Raw genomic sequence first — 21,184 nt, forward strand, 5'->3', positions numbered from 1 at the left:
CGTTTAGTTTGTTGCTATTGCTTTCTCCATAACTATACATGTTCCTATGACTATGAGATCATCCAACTCCCGAATACCGGAGGAACACTTTGTGTGCTACCAAACGCCACAACATAACTGGGTGATTATAAAGGTGCTCTACAGGTGTCGCCGATGGTGTTTGTTGAGTTGGCATGGATCAAGATTCAGATTTTTCACTCCGATTGTCGGAGAGGTATCTTTGGGCCCTCTCGGTAATGTACATCACTATAAGCCTTGCAAGCAATGTATCTAATGAGTTAGTTACAGGATGTAGCATTATGGAACGAGTAAAGAGACTTGTCGGTAACGAGATTGAACTAGGTATTGAGATGCCGACGATCGAATCTCAGGCAAGTAATATATAGATGACAAGGGGAACAACATATATCATTATGCGGTTGGACCGAAAGATCTTCGTAGAATATGTAGGAACCAATATGAGCATCCAGGTTCCGCTATTGGTTATTGACTGGAGACATGTCTCGTTCATGTCTACATAGTTCTCGAACTCGTAGGGTCCGCACGCTTAATGTTTGGTGACGATCGGTATTACGAGTTTATGTGTTTTGATGTACCGAAGATAGTACGGAGTCCTGGATTTGATCACGGGCATGAAGAGGAGTCTCGAAATGATCGAGACATAAAGATTGATATATTGGAAGCCTAGGTTTGGACATCAGAATAGTTCCGGGTGAAAACAGGAGTATACCGGAGCACCGGGAGGTTACCCAAACCCCCCGGAAGGTATATGGGCCTTAGTGGAAGAGAGGGGAAAGAATCAAAGGAAGGGGGTGCGCCCCCCAGCCCAATCCAAATTGGGAAGGGGGCCGGCCCCCCTTTTACTTCCTTCTTCCCTCTCCTTCCTTCTCTCCTAAAACAAACAAGGCAAGGGGGGAATCCTACTCCTGGTGGGAGTAGGACTCCCCGGCGCGCCTAGGAGGTCGGCCCCCTCCCCCTCCTCCACTCCTTTATATACGGGGGAGGGGGCACCCTATAGACACACAAGTTGATCATTGATCTTTTAGCCATGTGCGGTGCCCCCCTCCACCATAGTCCACCTCGGTTATATCGTAGCAGTGCTTAGGCGAAGCCCTGTTCTGGAGCAACATCATCACCGTCATCACGCCGTCGTGCTGACGAAACTCTCCCTTAAAGCTCTACTGGATCGTGAGTTCGCGGGACGTCACTAAGCCGAACGTGGGCAGATCGCGGAGGTGTCGTACCTTCGGTGCTAGATCGGTCGAACGTGAAGACGTACGACTACATCAACCGTGTTGTCATAAAGCTTCCGCTTACGGTCCACGAGGGTACGTAGACAATACTCTCCCCTCTCGTTGCTATGCATCACCATGATCTTGCATGTGCGTAGGAAAATATTTGAAATTACTGTGTTAGCCAACAGTGGTATCAGAGCCAGATTTATGCGTAAATGTTATATGGATTAGTAGAACACAAAGGAGTTGTGGGCGTGGGTATATACATATTGCTTGCCGTCACTAGTTGATTCTTGATTCAACGGCATTGTTGGATGAAGTGGCCCAAACCGACATTATGTGTACGCTTACGCGAGACTGGTTATACCAACATGCTTCGCACACAAGTGACTAGTGGGTGGATGTTTCTCCAGCTTTAGTTGAATCGGATTCAATGAACAGGGTTCTTTCTGAAGATCAAAAAGCAATCACTATACCGCCTTGTGGTTTTTGATGCGTAGGTAAGAACGGTTCTTGCTCAGCCCATAGCAGCCACGTAAAACTTGCAACAACAAAGTAGAAGACGTCTAACTAGTTTTTGTAGGGCATGTTGTGATGTCATATGGTCATGGCATGATGCTAAATTTTATTGTATGAGATGATCACGTTTTGTAACATAGTTATCGGCAATTGGCAGGAGCCATGTGGTTGTCGCTTTATTGTATGAAATGCAATCGCCATGTAATTGCTTTACTTTATCACTAAGCGGTAGCGATAGTCGTAGAAGCAATAGTTGGCGAGATGACAATGATGCTTCGATGGAGATCAAGGTGTCAGGCCGGTGACAATTGTGATCATGACGGTGCTTTGGAGATGGAGATCAAAGGCACAAGATGATGATGGCCTTACCATATCACTTATATTGATTGCATGTGATGTTTATCCTTTATGCATCTTATTTTCTTAGTTCGGTGGTAGCATTATAAGATGATATCTCACTAAATTTCAAGGTATAAGTGTTCTCCCTGTGTATGCACCGTTGCTACAGTTCATCGTGCCGAGACACCACGTGATGATCGGGTGTGATAAGCTCTACGTTCACATACAACGGGTGCAAGCCAGTTTTGCACACACGGAATACTCGGGTTAAACTTGATGAGCCTAGCATATGCATATATGGCCTCGAAACACTGGAGACCGAAAGGTCAAGTGAATCATATAGTAGATATGATCAACATAGTGATGTTCACCATTGAAAACTACTCCATCTCACGTGATGATCGGACATGGTTTAGTTGATATGGATCACGTGATCACTTAGATGATTAGAGAGATGTCTATCTTAGTGGGAGTTCTTAAGTAATTTGATTAATTGAACTTTAATTTATCATGAACTTAGTACCTGATAGTATTTTTCATGTCTATGTTGTTGTAGATAGATGGCCCATGCTGTTGTTCCGTTGAATTTTAATGCATTCCTAGAGAATGCTAAGTTGAAATATGATGGTAGTAACTACACAGACCGGGCCCATAACTTGAGGATTATCCTCATTGCTGCACAGAAGAATTACGTCCTGGAAGCACCGCTAGGTGACAAAACCGCAGCATGAGCAACGCTGGATGTTATGAACATCTGGCAGAGCAAAGCTGATGACTACTCGATAGTTCAGTGTGCCATGCTTTATGGCTTAGAATCGGGACTTCAATGACGTTTTGAACGTCACGGAGCATATGAGATGTTCCAGGAGTTGAAGTTAATGTTTCAAGCAAATGCCCAGATTGAGAGATATGAAGTCTCCAATAAGTGCTACAGCTTCAATATGGAGGAGAATGGTTCTATTAGTGAACATATACTCAGAATGTCTGGGTACCACAACCACTTGACTCAACTGGGAGTTAATCTTCCTGATGATAATGTCATTGGCAGAGTTCTTCAATCACTGCCACCAAGCTACAAGAGCTTCGTGATGAACTATAATATGCAAGGGATGGATAAGACGATTCCTGAGCTCTTCGCAATGCTAAAGACTGCGGAGGTAGAAATCAAGAAGGAGCATCAAGTGTTGATGGTCAACAAGACCACCAGTTTCAAGAAAAGGGGAAAAGGGAAGAAGCGGAACTTTAAGAAGAACAGCAAGTCAGTTGCTGCTCAAGTGAAGAAACCCAAGTCTGGACCTAAGCCTGAGACTGAGTGCTTCTACTGCAAAGGAACTGGTCACTGGAAGCGGAACTACCCCAAGTATTTGGTGGAAAAGAAGGATGGAAAAGTGAAAGGTATATTTGATATACATGTTATTGATGTGTACCTTACTAATGCTCAAGTAGTGCTTGGGTATTTGATACTGGTTCAGTTGCTAACATTTGCAACTTGAAACAGGGGCTACAGATTAAGCAAAGATTGGCTAAGGACGAGGTGATGATGCACGTGGGAAATGGTTCCAAAGTCGATGTGATCGCCGTCAGCATGCTACCTCTACATCTACCTTCGGGATTAGTTTTAGACCTAAATAATTGTTATTTGGTGCCAGCGTTGAGCATGAACATTATATCTGGATCTTGTTTAATGCAAGTCGGTTATTCATCTAAATCAGAGAATAATGGTTGTTCTATTTATATGAGTAATATCTTTCATGGTCATGCACCCTTGATGAGTGGTCTATTTTTACTAAATCTTGATAGTAGTGATACACATTTTCATAGTATTGAAGCCAAAAGATGCAGAGTTGATAATCATAGTGCAATTTATTTGTGGCACAACCGCTTAGGTCATATTGGTGTAAAGCGCATGAAGAAACTCCATTCTGATGGACTTCTGCAATCAGTTGATTATGAATCACTTGGTACTTGCGAACCATGCCTCATGGGCAAGATGACTAAAACTCCGTTCTCCGGAACAATGGAGCAAGCAATAGATTTATTGGAAATCATACATACTGATCTATGTGGTCCAATGAGCATTGAAGCTCGTGGTGGATATCGTTATTTTCTCAGCTTCACACATGATTTGAGCAGATATGGGTATATCTACTTGATGAAACATAAGTCTGAAACATTTGAAAAGTTCAAAGAATTTCATAGTGAAGTGGAAAATCATCGTAACAAGAAAATCAAGTTTCTACGATCTGATCATGGAGGCGAATATTTGATTTATGAGTTTGTATTTCATTTGAAACAATGTGGAATAGTTTCGCAACTCACGCCACCTGGAACACCACAGCGTAATGGTGTGTCCGAACATCGTAATCATACTTTAATAGATATGGTGCGATCTATGATGTCTCTCACTGATTTACCTATCATTTTGGGGTTACGCTTTAGAGACAGCTGCATTCACATTAAATAGGGCACCATCCAAATCCATCGAGACAACACCTTATAAATTGTGGTTTGGCAAGAAACCCAAGTTGTCATTTCTTAAAGTTTGGGGTTGCGATGCTTATGTGAAAAAGCTTCAACCTGATAAGCTCGAACCCAAATCAGAGAAACATGTCTTCATAGGATACCTAAAGGAGACTGTTGGGTACACCTTCTATCACAGATCCGAAGGCAAGATATTCGTCTCTAAGAATGGATCCTTTCTAGAGAAGGAGTTTCTCTCAAAAGAAATGAGTTGGAGGAAAGTAGAACTTGACGAGGTAATTGTACCTTCTCCCTTATTGGAAAGTAGTCATCACTGAAATCAGTTCCAGTGATTCCTACACCAGTAAGTGAGGAAGCTAATGATGATAATCATGAAACTTCTGATCAAGTTACTACCGAACCTCGTAGGTCAACCAGAGTAAGATCCGCCCCAGAGTGGTACGGAAATCCTGTTCTGGAAGTCATGTTACTTGACCATGACGAACCTATGAACTATGAGGAAGTGATGATGAGCCCAAATTCCACAAAATGGCTTGAAGCCATGAAATCTGAAATGGGATCCATGTATGAGAACAAAGTGTGGACTTTGGTTGACTTGCCTGATGATCGGCAGGCCATAGAGAATAAATGGATCTTCAAGAAGAAGACTGACGCTGACAGTAATGTTACTGTCTACAAGCTCGACTTGTTGCAAAAGGTTTTCGACAAGTTCAAGGAGTTGACTATGATGAGACCTTCTCACTCGTAGCGATGCTTAAGTCCGTCTGAATCATGTTAGAAATTGCCGCATTTTATGATTATGAAATTTGGCAAATGGATGTCAAAACTGCATTCCTTAATGGATACCTTAAAGAAGAGTTGTATATGATGCAACCAGAAGGTTTTATCGATCCAAAAGGTGCTAACAAAGTGTACAAGCTCCAGCGATCCATTTATGGACTGGTGCAAGCCTCTTGGAGTTGGAATATACGCTTTGATAGTGTGATCAAAGCATATGGTTTTATACAGACTTTTGGAGAAGTCTGTATTTACAAGAAAGTGAGTGGGAGCTCCATAGCATTTCTGATATTATATGTAGCTGACATATTGTTGATCGGAAATGATACTGAATTTCTGAATAGCATAAAAGGATACTTGAATAAGAATTTTTCAATGAAAGACCTCGGTGAAGCTGCTTATATATTGGGCATCAAGATCTATAGAGATAGATCAAGACGCTTAATTGGACTTTCACAAAGCACATACCTTGATAAAGTTTTGAAGAAGTTCAAAATGGATCAGGCAAAGAAAGGGTTCTTGCCTGTATTACAAGGTGTGAAGTTGAGTCAGACTCAATGCCCGACCACTGCAGAAGATAGAGAGAAAATGAAAGGTGTTCCCTACGCTTCAGCTATAGGCTCTATCATGTATGCAATGTTGTGTACCAGACCTGATGTGTTCCTTGCTATAAGTTTAGGAGGGAGGTACCAAAGTAATCTAGGAGTGGATCACTGGACAGCGGTCAAGAACATCCTGAAATACTTGAAAAGGACTAACGATATGTTTCTCGTATATGGAGGTGACAAAGAGCTCGTCGTAAACGGTTATGTCGATGCAAGCTTTGACATCTGATCTGGATGACTCAAAGTCACAAACCGGATACGTGTTTTTATTAAATGGTGGAGTTGTCAGTTGGTGCAGTTCCAAGCAGAGCGTCGTGGCGGGATCTACGTCTGAAGCGGAATACATAGCTGCTTCGGAAGCAGAAAATCAAGGAGTCTGGATGAAGGAGTTAATATCCAATCTAGGTGTCATACCTAGTGTATCGGGTCCAATGAAAATCTTTTGTGACAATACTGGAGCAATTGCCTTGGGAAAAGAATCCAGATTTCACAAGAGAACCAAGCACATCAAGAGATGCTTCAATTCCATCCGCGATCAAGTCAAGGAGGGAGACATAGAGATTTGCAAGATAAATATGGATCTGAATGTTGCAAACATGTTGACTAAGCCTCTCTCACGAGCAAAACATGATCAACACCAAGACTCCATGGGTGTTAGAATCATTACAATGTAATCTAGATTATTGACTCTAGTGCAAGTGGGAGACTGAAGGAAATATGTCCTAGAGGCAATAACAAAGTTGTCATTTATATTTCCTTATATCATGATAAATGTTTATTATTCATGCTAGAATTCTATTAACTGGAAACTTAGTACATGTGTGAATACATAGACAAACAGAGTGTCACTAGTTTGCCTCTACTTGACTAGCTCGTTGAATCAATGATGGTTATGTTTCCTAACCATAGACATGAGTTGTCATTTGATTAAAGGGATCACATCATTTGAGAATGATGTGATTGACTTGACCCATCCGTTAGCTTAGCACGATGATCGTTTAGTTTGTTGCTATTGCTTTCTCCATAACTATACATGTTCCTATGACTATGAGATCATGCAACTCCCGAATACCGGAGGAACACTTGTTGTGCTACCAAACGTCACAACGTAATTGGGTGATTATAAAGGTGCTCTACAGGTGTCTCCGATGGTGTTTGTTGAGTTGGCATGGATCAAGATTAGGATTTGTCACTCCGATTGTTGAAGAGGTATCTCTAGGCCCTCTCAGTAATGTACATCACTATAAGCCTTGGAAGCAATGTAGCTAATGAGTTAGTTACGGGATGTAGCATTACGGAACGAGTAAAGAGACTTTCCGGTAACGAGATTGATCTAGGTATTGAGATACCGACGATTGAATCTCGGACTAGTAACATACCGATGACAAAGGTAACAATGTATATCGTTATGCGGTTTGACCGATAAAGATCTTCGTAGAATATGTAGGAACCAATATGAGCATCCAGGTTCCGCTATTGGAGACATGTCTCGGTCCTGTCTACATAATTCTCGAACCCGTAGGGTCCGCACACTTAACGTTCGGTGACGATCGGTATTACGAGTTTATGTGTTTTGATGTACCGAAGGTAGTTCGGAGTCCCAGATTTGATCATGGGCATGACGAGGAGTCTCGAAATGATCAAGACGCAAAGAGCGATATATTGGAAGCCTATGTTTGGACATCAAAATTGTTCCGGGTGAAAACGGGAGTATAGCGGAGCGTCGGGAGGTTACCGGAATCCCTCGGAAGGTATATGGGCCTTATTGGGCCTTAGTGGAAGAGAGGGGAAAGAAGCAAAGGAAGGGGGCGCGCCCTCCCAAGCCCAATCTGAATTGGGAAGGGGGTCGGGCCCCCTTTTCCTTCCTTCTTCCCTCTCCTTCTCTCCTAAAACCAACAAGGAAAGGGGGGATCCTACTCCCGGTGGGAGTAGACTCCCCTTGGGGCGTGCCTAGGAGGCCGGCCCCCTCTCCCTCCCCCTCCTCCACTCCTTTATACACGGGGGATGGGGGCACCCCATAGACACACAAGTTGATCATTGATCTTTTAGCCGTGTGCGGTGCCCCCCTCCCCACCATAATCCACCTCGATTATATCGTAGTGGTGCTTAGGCGAAGCCCTGTTCCGGTAGCAACATCATCACCGTCATCACGCTGTTGTGCTGACGAAACTCTCCCACGAAGCTCTACTGGATCGTGAGTTCATGGGACGTCACCGAGCCTAATGTGTGCAGATCGTGGAGGTGATGTACCTTCGGTGCTAGATCGGTCGATCATGAAGACGTATGACTACATCAACCGCGTTGTCATAACGGTTCCGCTTACGGTCTACGAGGGTATGTAGACGATTCTCTCCCCTCTCATTTCTATGCATCACCATGATCTTGCGTGTGCGTAGGAATTTTTTTGAAATTACTGCGTTACCCAACATGTTTTCCCCTCAGACCTAATAGTCTTTGAGTCACAAGGATTGTATGTGATACTAGGCATGGATTGGCTATCAATGTATGGAGGAAATATTGATTGTTCTAGTAAGTCAATTCTACTCACCACCCCGGAGGGAAAAAGGATCAAGTATGTGTCTAGGCATGCGCCAAGGAGGACCCAAGTGAATTCTCTCTCGGGAGTTGTTCAGGAAGAAGTGCCTGTTGTGAAGGATTACCTGGATGTATTTCTAGAGGAATTACCAGGCATGCCGCCAGATCGAGACATAGAGTTTTTGATAGAGTTGTTGCTAGGCACCAGACCAATATCGAAGAGACCGTATCAGATGCCTGCAAATGATCTAGAGGAAATTAAGAAGCAGATTAAAGAGTTATTTGAGAAAGGTTATATCCGACCAAGTTCATCACTGTGGGGAGCCCCAGTGCTCTTTGTTGAGAATAAGGATGGATCTTTGAGAATGGTTGTGGATTATCGGGCATTGAATGAAGTAACGATCAAGAACAAGTACCCACTACCGATGATCAATGATCTGATGAACATTTTCACACAGAAGGAGTTGAAGCTCAGGCAGAGGAGATGGTTGGAGCTAATAAAGGATTACAATATGAAGTTGCATTATCACCCAGGAAAGACCAATGTCATAGCAGATGCTTTGAGCCGCAAGTGATAGAGGCAAAGGTGTCCCATCTTTCAATGATATGATGGCTATCATTTTGGAGTAACTCGATTTTGACGATCCGACTACGAACGTGCGAGGATGTCGCGCCTTAGCAATCGTGAAACCAACTCCGAGAGGTTATTGACCACGCCAAAACACGAACAACCTGACCACGAAGGTCTCTTTCCTGCAGGCAAACGAAGAACAACTAAGAAACTAAGATTGCAATCTGGATATTGCAAATATAAGAGGAAAGCTTTATTAATCAAAGGTGGGGTTCTATGACGCCTTTGTCTGGTCGTTGAACACAAACGAAGTACGCGAAGTTGCAACAATGGCAAACTTTAATCTAAGCAAAACCCAAAGTTTAAACGACGCCCTAAGGGCTGTATATATTGTAACACCCACGATGCGGCTATATCTCCCACGTGTCGGAGCATGACTTAGAGGCATAACCTCATAGTAGGCATGTCGCAAGAGGGGTAATCTTTACACATCCGATGTACTGAATATGAAAGGGATAAAGAGTTGGCTTACAATCGCCACTTCACACAACACATAAATATAGCATTACATCATCCAGAATGCAATCATGGTCCGACTATGGAACCAAATAAAGAAAGACAACCCCTAATGAAAAAGATCCCCGATCGCCCCAACTAGGCTCCACTACTGATCGAAAGGAAACAAAACAACACAATGAACACGGTCTTCATCGAGATCCTCCTTGAGCTCGGATGCGTCAACTGCACGGTATCATCGGCACCTGAAACTGTTTGGAAGTAATCTGTGAGTCACGGGACTCAACAATCTCACACCCTCGTGATCAAGACTATTTAAGCTTATGGGTAGGAAAAAGGTAGTGAGGTGGAGCTGCAGCAAGCACTAGCGTAAATGGTGACTAACTTACACAAATGAAAGTGAGAAGAGAAGCAAAGCACTGTCGTGAACTAGAAGTGATCAAGAAGTGATCCTGAAACTACTTACGTTCAAACATAACACAAGAACCGTGTTCACTTCCCGGACTCCGCCGGAAAGAGACCATCACGGCTACACACGCGGTTGATGCATTTTAATTAAGTTAAGTGTCAAGTTCTCTACAACCGAATATTAACAAATTCCCATCTGCCCATAACCGTGGGCACGGCTTTCGAAAGTTCAAAACCCTGCAGGGGTGTCCCAACTTAGCCCATCACAAGCTCTCATGGTCAACGAAGGATATTCCTTCTCCCAGGAAGACCCAATCAGACTTGGAATCCGGGTTACATGACATCTCGACAATGGTAAAACAAGACCAGCAAAGCCGCCCGAATGTGCCGACAAATCCCCATAGGAGCTGCACATATCTCGTTCTCAGTGCACACCGGATAAGCAATCCGTGCAACTAAAACCAAACCTCAAGTTTCCCCGAGGTGGCGCTGCAAGGGGCTCTAGTTTGGACCAACACTCGGAGGAGCACTGGCCCGGGGGTTTAAATAAAGATGACCCTTGAGTCTGCAGAACCCAAGGGAAAAAGGCTTAGGTGGAAAATGGCAAAACCAAGGTTGGGCCTTGCTGGAGGAGTTTTATTCAAGGCGAACTGTCAATGGGTTCCCATTATAACCCAACCGCGTAAGGAACGCAAAATCAAGGAACATAACAACGGTATGACAAAAACTAGGGCGACAAGAGTGGATCAATACACCAGGCATAAGGCCGAGCCTTCCACCCTTTACCAAGTATATAGGTGCATTAAAGTAAACAAGATATAATAATGATATCCCAACAATAAACATGTTCCAACAAGGAAACAAACACATCTTCGCATGCAACTAGCAATGCTATAAGAGGGGCTGAGCAAAGCGGTAACATAACCAAACAATGGTTTGCTAGGACAAGGTGGGTTAGAGGTTTGACATGGCAATATGGGAGGCATTATATAGCAAGTGGTAGGTATCGCAGCATAGCAATGGAGCGAGCAACTAGCAAGCAAAGATAGAAGTGATTTCGAGGGTATGGTCATCTTGCCTGCAAAGTTCTCCGAGTTGACGTAAGCTTGATCCTCGTAAGCGTACTCAACGGGTACCTCGAACACGAACTCGTCTCCCGGCTCTACCCAAGGCAAGAACACAAGCAAAGGAAACAACAATCAACCACGGTGCAATGCGCAAGCAACATGATGCAAAACATGGCATGATATGCGGGATGTAATATGCAAAGCATATGCGTGCTCCGGAAGGAAAATATTGAACCAGGCCTCAACATGGAAAACCAAGAGTGCTGCTAGAAAGATGATTTCGGTCGAAATCGATATAAAGATCGCCGGAATCGGATGCATGGTTTGCAAATGGCAAGCAAAACAATAATGGCACAATTCTACGATTAACAGCACGATGCCATCTAGAATGCAACAAGAAGCTAAGCTACTGCACTCAAACATAGCAACAAAGCACATGGCAGTGATATACTAAAGATGCTTGACAAAAGATGAACACTGATCTACGGCTAATTCACACAATAGCAGGTTCAAACAAGCATGGCAAAAGGGCAAAATATATCAGCATAACAGACTTACTGAAAATACTAACATGTCAGGAATTAACATCAGGAGGCAATGTTTAGAGCAAGATAACAACATGCTACAGGATCAGATCATAGCAATACAAGGCATGGCATGAATCTACTCAAAGCATATAACAAAAGTACATTACTGACCATAAGCCAAAACGGATCAGAAGATATGATGGCACCCATGTAAACATAGCAAGTTTCGTTAACAGATTCAGACTTAGCAGAAAACTGGACATGGCAAAAACAGAATTATGAAGGCATGTTTGCGAGCTCGACGCACTCAACACAAGGCATTGCATGATAAACTAAGCATACTACCAGCAAGAAGACATGATCAAGAAGCTAAACATGGCAAGAACAATCTCATAGCATGCATCGATCAACTACAACAACCTTGGCAAAATTGATTAACACGTAAACAATCTCCTAGGAACATTTTATAGCAAAAGTAGAGCAAGATTGAGTCATGCTAGGATACTCCATAAATGCAAACAAGGACATGGATGAATAGAGCATAACCATATGTCAAAATCATCCTTACTGAACATACTCAAAAGAGGCATGGATCTCTCTGTAGCAACATGAATACATGGCATAAAAATAACATCAGGGAAATGACTTAGTGAAATTCTAAGTCCCTGAAATCAGCAATAACACAAGAGCTACTTTGCATGCTTGTGCTAGTCACCACATTGATCACAAAAATACATGTCATACACCCCTGTAAAGATGGCATGGCATATAATAAAACACATGTAGAGCTCATGCTCATATGAAGCACACAATAATCATGGCAAAAATGACAAATGCTCATAAACTGATAAGAATCAGGAACTAACATTATGAAGCACTCTTGCAATAGTCATTAGGGCATCAAGATGGACTCAAACAAGCAGGGCACAATGGAATGAAATGAAGAGCACAACCAGATGAACATTTTGATATAAATATGCATGAAACGGACAACCGGGCACAGAGATATGACCCTCACAAAATGCCTATATGATGCTGGAATTAAGGGACTTAGAAAAAAAACGACGGGCGATGGATAGATAAAACACGCCCAGGCGGGGGATTGGATGGGAGCGCTCACTTTGGGCCCATGGGCCGGCTTGGAGGAAGGCGGGGTGGGCCGGATCTGTCGAGCGGGGCCCGTTTGCTCGGTGGGGCGAGGTCGTGCCCGACCCTGAGCGGGACGACGACGGCGGAACCCGGCGCCGCTCCGGTGAGCTCGAGGCGCGGGTCGCTGGCGGGAAGGCCGGATCGGGGCGGGGCCGGTGACGGGGAGCTCCGGGCGGTGGCGCGAGAAAAGGCGGCGGCGATGCGGTGAGTGGAGGAGCTCGGTTGCTCGGGCGGCGCAGGAACAAGGTGGTGGCGGTGGAGGCGATGTCCGGCGATGAGCGGCGGCGGGGGCCGACGAGGCAAACGTCGGCGAGGGGAGGCGGACGCGCGGTGGCCGGCGTGCGAGCAGGCGGCGGCGGAGCAAGGAGGCTAGGCCGGCGAGGCACGGTGAAGCGGCGAGGTTAACACAGTGGTGCGGCGGCGAACGCCGGCGAAGGGCGGCGGGCCGGTCAACACAGTGGTGCGGCGGCGAACGCCGGCGAAGGGCGGCGGGCCGGCACGCAGCTCGGGCCGGCGGCATAGAGCGGGCCCGGCATGGCCCGGTTCGGCCTCGGGGCGGGCCGGATCTGGGCCCCGAGTGGTCGGCGCGGTGGGAGGAGGCTGAGGCGATGTGGCTGCGCATGGTTGGAGGAGAGCGGCGGCGGGGTGACGTGGCGGCTTGTGATTGGACGGAGTGAGGTGGCCGGCAGACATGTCCGGCACGGACGGATGTGTCTAGCGCCGCGAGGAGGAAGACGCTAGGGTTCATCCGCGAAAATTCGGAGGGAGACACAAATATATAGGTAGAGGGAGCTAGGAGAGTCCAAATGAGGTGCGGTTTTCGGCCACGCGATCGTGATCGAACGACCGAGAGGATGGAGGGGGTTTGGATGGGTTTTGGGGCCACTTTGGAGGGGTGTTGGGCTGCAACACACACGATGCCTTTACGGTTCCCCGGTTAACCGTTGGAGTATCAAACGAACTCTGAATGGCACGAAACATGACAGGCGGTCTACCGGTGGTGTACCAAGGCCGCTTGGAAAATCTCGGTCCAATCCGAGAACGTTTAACACCCTCTCACGAAAAGAGACAAAGGGGGATGCCGGAGGACGTAGGAGTGTCGGATTGCAAAACAGACAGTAGGGAAAATGCTCGGATGCATGAGACGAACACGTATGCAAATGCGATGCACATGATGACATGATATGAAATGCATGACACGCAAACAAATGACAAGGCAACAATAGCGAATAACTGGAAGACACCTGGCGCAACTGTCTTGGGGCATTACAACACTCCATCACTACGAGAGGATCTCGTCCCAAGATGTAGGATGGCACCGGAGGGAAAACGGAAGAGAAAGAGAAGAGGTATAACTAAGTTGCTTATTTTGACAAACGAGTGAAACCAAAGAACCTTGAAAGGTTGGGCAAATTGAAAGAAATAATACAACAAAGATGAACAAAGTTGAAAGCACTCCGTTAGGAAAGAGGAACAAGGAAGAACAAATTCGGACAACACTTCAGTTGAAAAGAGATTCAAGACTAGATAAGATGAAAAGAACTTGAGCAGAGAACACAACACTATGGTTAAATGGATAAGCAAAGGAAAGAAAATGATGTTGACAAAACAAGAAGATGGGTTCAAGAGAGCAACACCACAATGCCTCCGAGAGAAATGAAAGAATGGAATGGCATGAACGGAGGGAAGCAAGGTCTTGAGAGAGCACGCTTACAACAAATGCTAGAATGAAGTTGTTGGATTCACAACAACGAAAGGATAAGCTTTAAGTGGGCTTATGGAAAACATCTCAAAACTGAGGTGAAATTCTACCACTAACGGAAACAAAAGATTGGATTGATATGAACAAGGAGACGAGAAACTTATTTTACCGGGAGGATAAATGAAGAACTTGGATCATTTATAATCACCATAAATAGCAACAATCCTTAGGGAAAGCTTTAGGTGAAATATAACCCAGTCTAACTCCAATGAAGAGATTGATGGGTTTAAAATACCTCATTCTTGATAACTTGTGAATCATGAAACACGAAGGAAAATTATAAAGAATGACATAACACCACCTCAAAAGATAAGGTAAAAAGAATTGCACTCCGGATTGCAAGATGAAGAATACTTGAGCTCCTTAGAAAAGAATCTCGATGAAAACTTCGAGAAGGAATTAAATCCTTTATGAACCATCATGTAGAGCCTCCATGAAGAACTCCGGCAACAAAAGTATGATCAAAAGGAAGTGAAGGATGAAAAGAATAAGATTGAAACCTTGCAATGATTAGATGGATCTTTGTGATGATGAGAGCTTGTAAGTCCGGGAATAGAAAAGATAAAGCATCTCGAACCGAGAATGTGATATGATGAACCACTCCAGAAAGCAGGAATTGAACTTACTCGATGAAACAAGAATAAGAATTACATTATGCTCATCCTTCACCAATTAAATTGATGACAAACAATGGATTTGGCATACTACTTATTCTCATAGAAAGGATTAAGATAGATATAGCGCAACTTGGGAAGGTCTTCAACGAACGACCGGAAGGATTGAAACAACGAATAAATTGATATGATAATGAAGGAAAATAAATCTTGAATGAACCACCATAAGAATTGAAAATGAACGGATAAAAGATGAAGACACGCCGGGAAGGATTAGCAAATAAACGAAGATGTTTGAGAGAATTTAGATACATGATAACGAAGAGATGATGAGCTGATTAGAGAACACTTGAATGAAGCACCGGTAAGATTTGGAGAATGAGAGCTGAAAGCTGAGAATGAATAATTCTGAGATGATGGCCTTCGGATGAAACAAACTGAAAAGACTCCTGAATTGCTCTAAATCCATGAAAAGAAATATCACAATCCAAAAACAATTATGAGAGGATGGCATCAAACTTGAACTGATAATCTTCACGAGAACAGATATGATTGAAGAGAAACTCTTCCTCGGTCTTCAAAATCCGAGGATGACGACGGAAATACCATCAAGAATTGTTTAGACATTCTGGTTGAATCAAAAGCGAAGAGGTTGAGCCAACAATGAAAAGAATTTGAAAGATCTTGGAGAAAGATATTTGACTGATGACAATTCATTCTTACGTCAAACTTTGAAATGAATTTTAGAATAGCTCCGGGAAAATTAGAAGAGTCAGGTAAGATCCTGGGAAAAGACCTGTGGGTTAGGGCCCACTCAAGAGAAACACCATTGAACAATTTAAAAGAGAGATTGTGCCGGTTGAATTAAATGGCTTGAATGAGATAACAACCTCGAAATAGGTTGCACGGATCTTGAATGAAAAGACGAGTCTTCTGAGATATCTTCAGCACTCCGGAACAAATGAATAGCGAGAGGTGAAAAATTAAGAGGTGCAACGGCATGGAAAAGCATTTGATACAGGGAAAAAGATATGATCAACACCGAAAGCTTGAATTGAATCCACCGGAGAAGAAAACGAGTGAAAAGTGATGAACTTGAGGCTCCATTAGTATCTTCCTGAGAATCACAGGATAAGAACATTGACGGAAAGGAATGGAGAGACTTCCTATCAATAAAAGGATACATGATTAAGAAATCTGAGTCCTTGAAGAAAAAGGGATGGGAGGGTGGGAAAACAAAGGTAGCTTGGGACGAATGAAATGAACATCATTGAGAAGAACTGATAATTGATCTTGCTGATGTCGAAATGATCGGATCCACTTGAAGAGAAACACGTCGGTTGAAAAGGATTGACATGACAATCTTGATTATCATGAAGGATTAGTATTCACATAGAAATATGAGAACACCACTTAGGAAAGGTATGGAATCAACACTTGACTTTGAAGCAACTCGAATACCACAACTGAAAACAAAACAAAGGATTGGCTTGCAGAATAAGCCGGAACAAACGTATGATAGAGATTTCATCCGAAGTTTTCGTGGTGGGTCCCACACGGGCTCGATCGTACAGCACCATCATGTACAAAGCAGTGCACAGGACATACGAAGCGTCCCCGAGTCAACATAGCCAAGGACTCTTTAAGATACAATGAGACCACTGTAAAACCAACCGTGGATAGGCGGACCACTAGACGTTGAACCCCAATCTCATATCATGCATCTGTCGGAAAGATATCGTAGGAGCTACTTGAATTCCCACTTATAAACTCCCGAAACTTTCTGGTTATGCAATCGGGTGTTGGGGATACAGGGGAAGCATAATATCTCACCCAAAACTAGCAAATCCTACATCCAGCTGTATCCATCCTTCAACACATAAACAGGAAACCTTCGGAAATCATTTACCTCAACCTTCAAAAAGCATCCGTTATACGAGTTATGGCAATACTCCCGAACTCCCGCCCCAGTACTGGGTGGCATCGAGGTTATCTCACCAACAACTGCATAAAAGAGATTTTCGATGTCGGCGAAGTCAGGTATTCCAGAACTGCAATGATAAAATTGTGACGACAACACCTCGGAGCTCAACTCCCCGGGACACTGCCACAACCCCTAAATGTCAGGAGGCACCAAGAACAATGTTCTCGTCACAAAACCATCAGAATGATTCCAAGATACCCGCGTGATCCTAAAAAAATTGTGAAATTTGAGGAGAGAAGAGTCAAAACTCTACGTCAGGAAGCCTCACCAGAGCGACGAAGGGACTAAGGAGTAAAAAGAATCCTACTCTCCAATATATATAATCCTATAAGACCCAAAACATTTTTCTAGACACAACAACGCCAGCGATTCGATCAAGCAGGGGGGCTCCTAAGTCGGGGACGGCTCTGATACCAACTTTTAACACCCATGATGCGGCTATATCTCCCACATGTCGGAGCACGACTTAGAGGCATAACCGCATAGTAGGCATGTTGCAAGAGGGGTAATCTTTACACATCCCATGTACTAAATATGAAAGGGATAAAGAGTTGGCTTACAATCACCACTTCACACAATACATAAATATAGCATTAAATCATCCAGAATACAATCAAGGTCTGACTACGGAACCAAATAAAGGAAGACAACCCCTAATGCAAAAGATCCCCGATTGCCCCAACTGGGCTCCACTACTGATCGAAAGGAAACAAAACAACACAACGAACACGATCTTCATCGAGCTCCTCCTTGAGCTCGGTTGCGTCACCTGCTCGGTATCATCGGCACCTGAAACTGTTTGGAAGTAATCTGTGAGTCACGAGGACTCAGCAATCTCACACCCTCGCGATCAAGACTATTTAAGCTTATGGGTAGGAAAAAGGTAGTGAGGTGGAGCTGCAGCAAGCACTAGCATATATGGTGGCTAACTTACGCAAATGAGAGCGAGAAGAGAAGCAAAGCACGGTCGTGAACTAGAAGTGATCAAGAAGTGATCCTAAAACTACTTACATTCAAACATAACACAAGAACCGTGTTCACTTCCTGGACTCCGTCGGAAAGAGACCATCATGGCTACACACGCGGTTGATGCATTTTAATTAAGTTAAGTGTCAAGTTCTCTACAACCGGATATTTACAAATTCCCATCTGTCCATAACTGCGGGCACGGCTTTTGAAAGTTCAAAACCCTGCAGGGGTGTCCCAACTTAGCCCATCACAAGCTCTCACGGTCAATGAAGGATATTCCTTCTCCCAGGAAGACCCGATCAGACTCGGAATCCCGGTTACAAGACATCTCGACAATGGTAAAACAAGACCAGCAAAGCCGCCCGAATGTGCCGACAAATCCCGATAGGAGCTGCACATATCTCATTCTCAGGGCACACCGGATAAGCAATCCGTACAACTAAAACCAAACCTCAAGTTTCCCCGAGGTGGCGCTACAAGGGGCTCTAGTTTGGACCAACACTCAGAGGAGCACTGGGCCGGGGGTTTAAATAAAGATGACCCTTGAGTCTGTAGAACCCAAGGGAAAAATGCTTAGGTGGCAAATGGTAAAACCAAGGTTGGTCCTTGCTGGAGGAGTTTTATTCAAGGCGAACTGTCAAGGGGTTCCCATTATAACCCAACCGCGTAAGGAACGCAAAATCAAGGAATATAACACCGGTATGACGGAAACTAGGGCGGCAAGAGTGGAACAAAACACTAGGCACAAGGCCGAGCCTTCCAACCTTTACCAAGTATATAGGTGTGTTAAAGTAAACAAGATATAATAATGATATCCCAACAATAAACATGTTCCAACAAGGAAACAAACTCCATCTTCACCTGCAACTAGCAACGCTATAAGAGGGGCTGAGCAAAGTGGTAACATAGCCAAACAATGGTTTGCTAGGACAAGGTAGGTTATAGGTTTGACATGGCAATATGGGAGGCATGATATAGCAAGTGTTAGGTATCGCAGCATAGCAATAGAGCGAGCAACTAGCAAGCAAAGATAGAAGTGATTTCGAGGGTATGGTCATCTTCCCTGCAAAGTTCTCCGAGTTGACGTAAGCTTGATCCTCGTAAGCGTACTCAACGGGTACCTCGAACACGAACTCGTCTCCCGGCTCTATCCAAGGCAAGAACACAAGAAAAGGAAACAACAATCAACCATGGTGCAATGCGCAAGCAACATGATGCAAAACATGGCGTGATATGCGGGATGTAATATGCAATGCATATGCGTGCTCCGGAAGGAAAAGATTGAACCAGGCCTCAACTTGGCAAACCAAGAGTGCCGCTAGAAAGATGAGTTGATTTCGGTTGAAATTGATATAAAGATCGCCAAAATCAGATTCACGGTTTGCAAATGGCAAGCAAAACAATAATGGCATAATTCTGCGATTAACAGCATGCTGCCATCTAGAATGCAACAGGAAGCTAAGCTACTGCACTCAAACATAGCAACAAAGCACATGGCAATGATATACTCAAGATTCTTGAAAAAAGATGAACACTGAGCTATGGCTGATTCACACAATAGCAGGTTCAAACAAGCATGGCAAAAGGGCAAAATATATCAGCATCACAGACTTAGTGAAAATACTAACATGTCAGGAATTAACATCAGGAAGCAATGTTTAGAGAAAGATAACAACATGCTACAGGATCAGATCATAGCAATACAAGGCATAGCACGAATCTAATCAAAGCATATAACAAAAATCCCTTACTGACGATAAGCCAAAAAGGATCAGAAGATATGATGGCACCGATGTAAACATAACAAGTTTCGTTAACAGATTCAGACTTTGCAGAAAACTGGACATGGCAAAAATGGAATTATGAAGGCATGTTTGCAAGCTCGATGCACTCAACACAAGGCATTGCATGATAAACTAAGCATACTACTAGCAAGAAGACATGATCAAGAAACTAAACATGGCAAGAACAATCTCATAGCACGCATGGATCAACTACAACAACCTTGGCAAAATTGATTAACACGTAAACAATCTGCCAGGATCATTTTATAGCAAAAGTAGAGCAAGATTGAGTCATGCTAGGATACTCTATAAATGCAAACAAGGACATGGATGAATAGAGCATAACCATATGTCAAAATCATCCTTACTGAACATACTCAAAAGAGGCATGGATCTCTCTCTAGCAACATGAATACATGGCATAATAATAACATCAGGGAAATGACTTAGTGAAATTCTTAGTCCCTGAAATCAGCAATAACACAAGAACTACTTTGCATGCTTGTGCTAGTCACCACATTGATCACAAAAATACATGGCATACACCCCCGTAAAGGTGGCATGGCATATAACAAAACACATGTAGAGCTCATGCTCATATGAAGCACACAATAATCATGGCAAAAATGACAAATGCTCATAAACTGATAAGAATCAGGAACTAACATTATGAAGCACTCTTGCAACAGTCATTAGGGCATCAAGATGGACTCAAACAAGCATGGGACAATGGAATGAAATGAAGAGCGCAACCAGATGAACATTTTGATATAACGTATGCATGAAAGGAATCACCGGGCACAGAGATATGACCCTCACAAAATGCTTATATGATGCTGGAATTAATGGACTTAGAAAAAAATGACGGGCGCTGGATAGATAAAACACGCCCAGGCGGGGGATTGGATGGGAGCGCTCACTTTGGGCCCATGGGCCGGCTTGGAGGAAGGCGGGGTGGGCCGGATCTGTCAAGCGAGGCCCGTTTGCTCGATGGGGCGAGGTCGTGCCCGACCCCGAGTGAGACGACGGCGACGGAGCCCGGTGCCGCTCCGGCGAGCTCGGGGCGCGGGTTGCTGGAGGGAAGGCCGGATCGGGGCGGGACCAGTAACGGGGAGCTCTGGGCGGTGGCGTGAGAAAAGGCGGCAGCGACGCGGTGAGTGGAGGAGCTCAGTTGCTCGGGCGGCGTGGGAAGAAGGTGGTGGCGGCGGAGGTGAGGTCCGGCAATGAGCGGCTGCGGGGGCCGGCGAGGCAAACAGCGGCGAGGGGAGGCGGACGCGCGGTGGCCGGTGCGCGAGCAGGTGGCGGAGGAGCAAGAAGGCGAGGCCGGCGAGGCGCGGTGACG

This window comes from Triticum dicoccoides, chromosome 2A (assembly GCF_002162155.2).
Source record: "Triticum dicoccoides isolate Atlit2015 ecotype Zavitan chromosome 2A, WEW_v2.0, whole genome shotgun sequence".
Taxonomy (NCBI): domain Eukaryota; kingdom Viridiplantae; phylum Streptophyta; class Magnoliopsida; order Poales; family Poaceae; genus Triticum; species Triticum dicoccoides.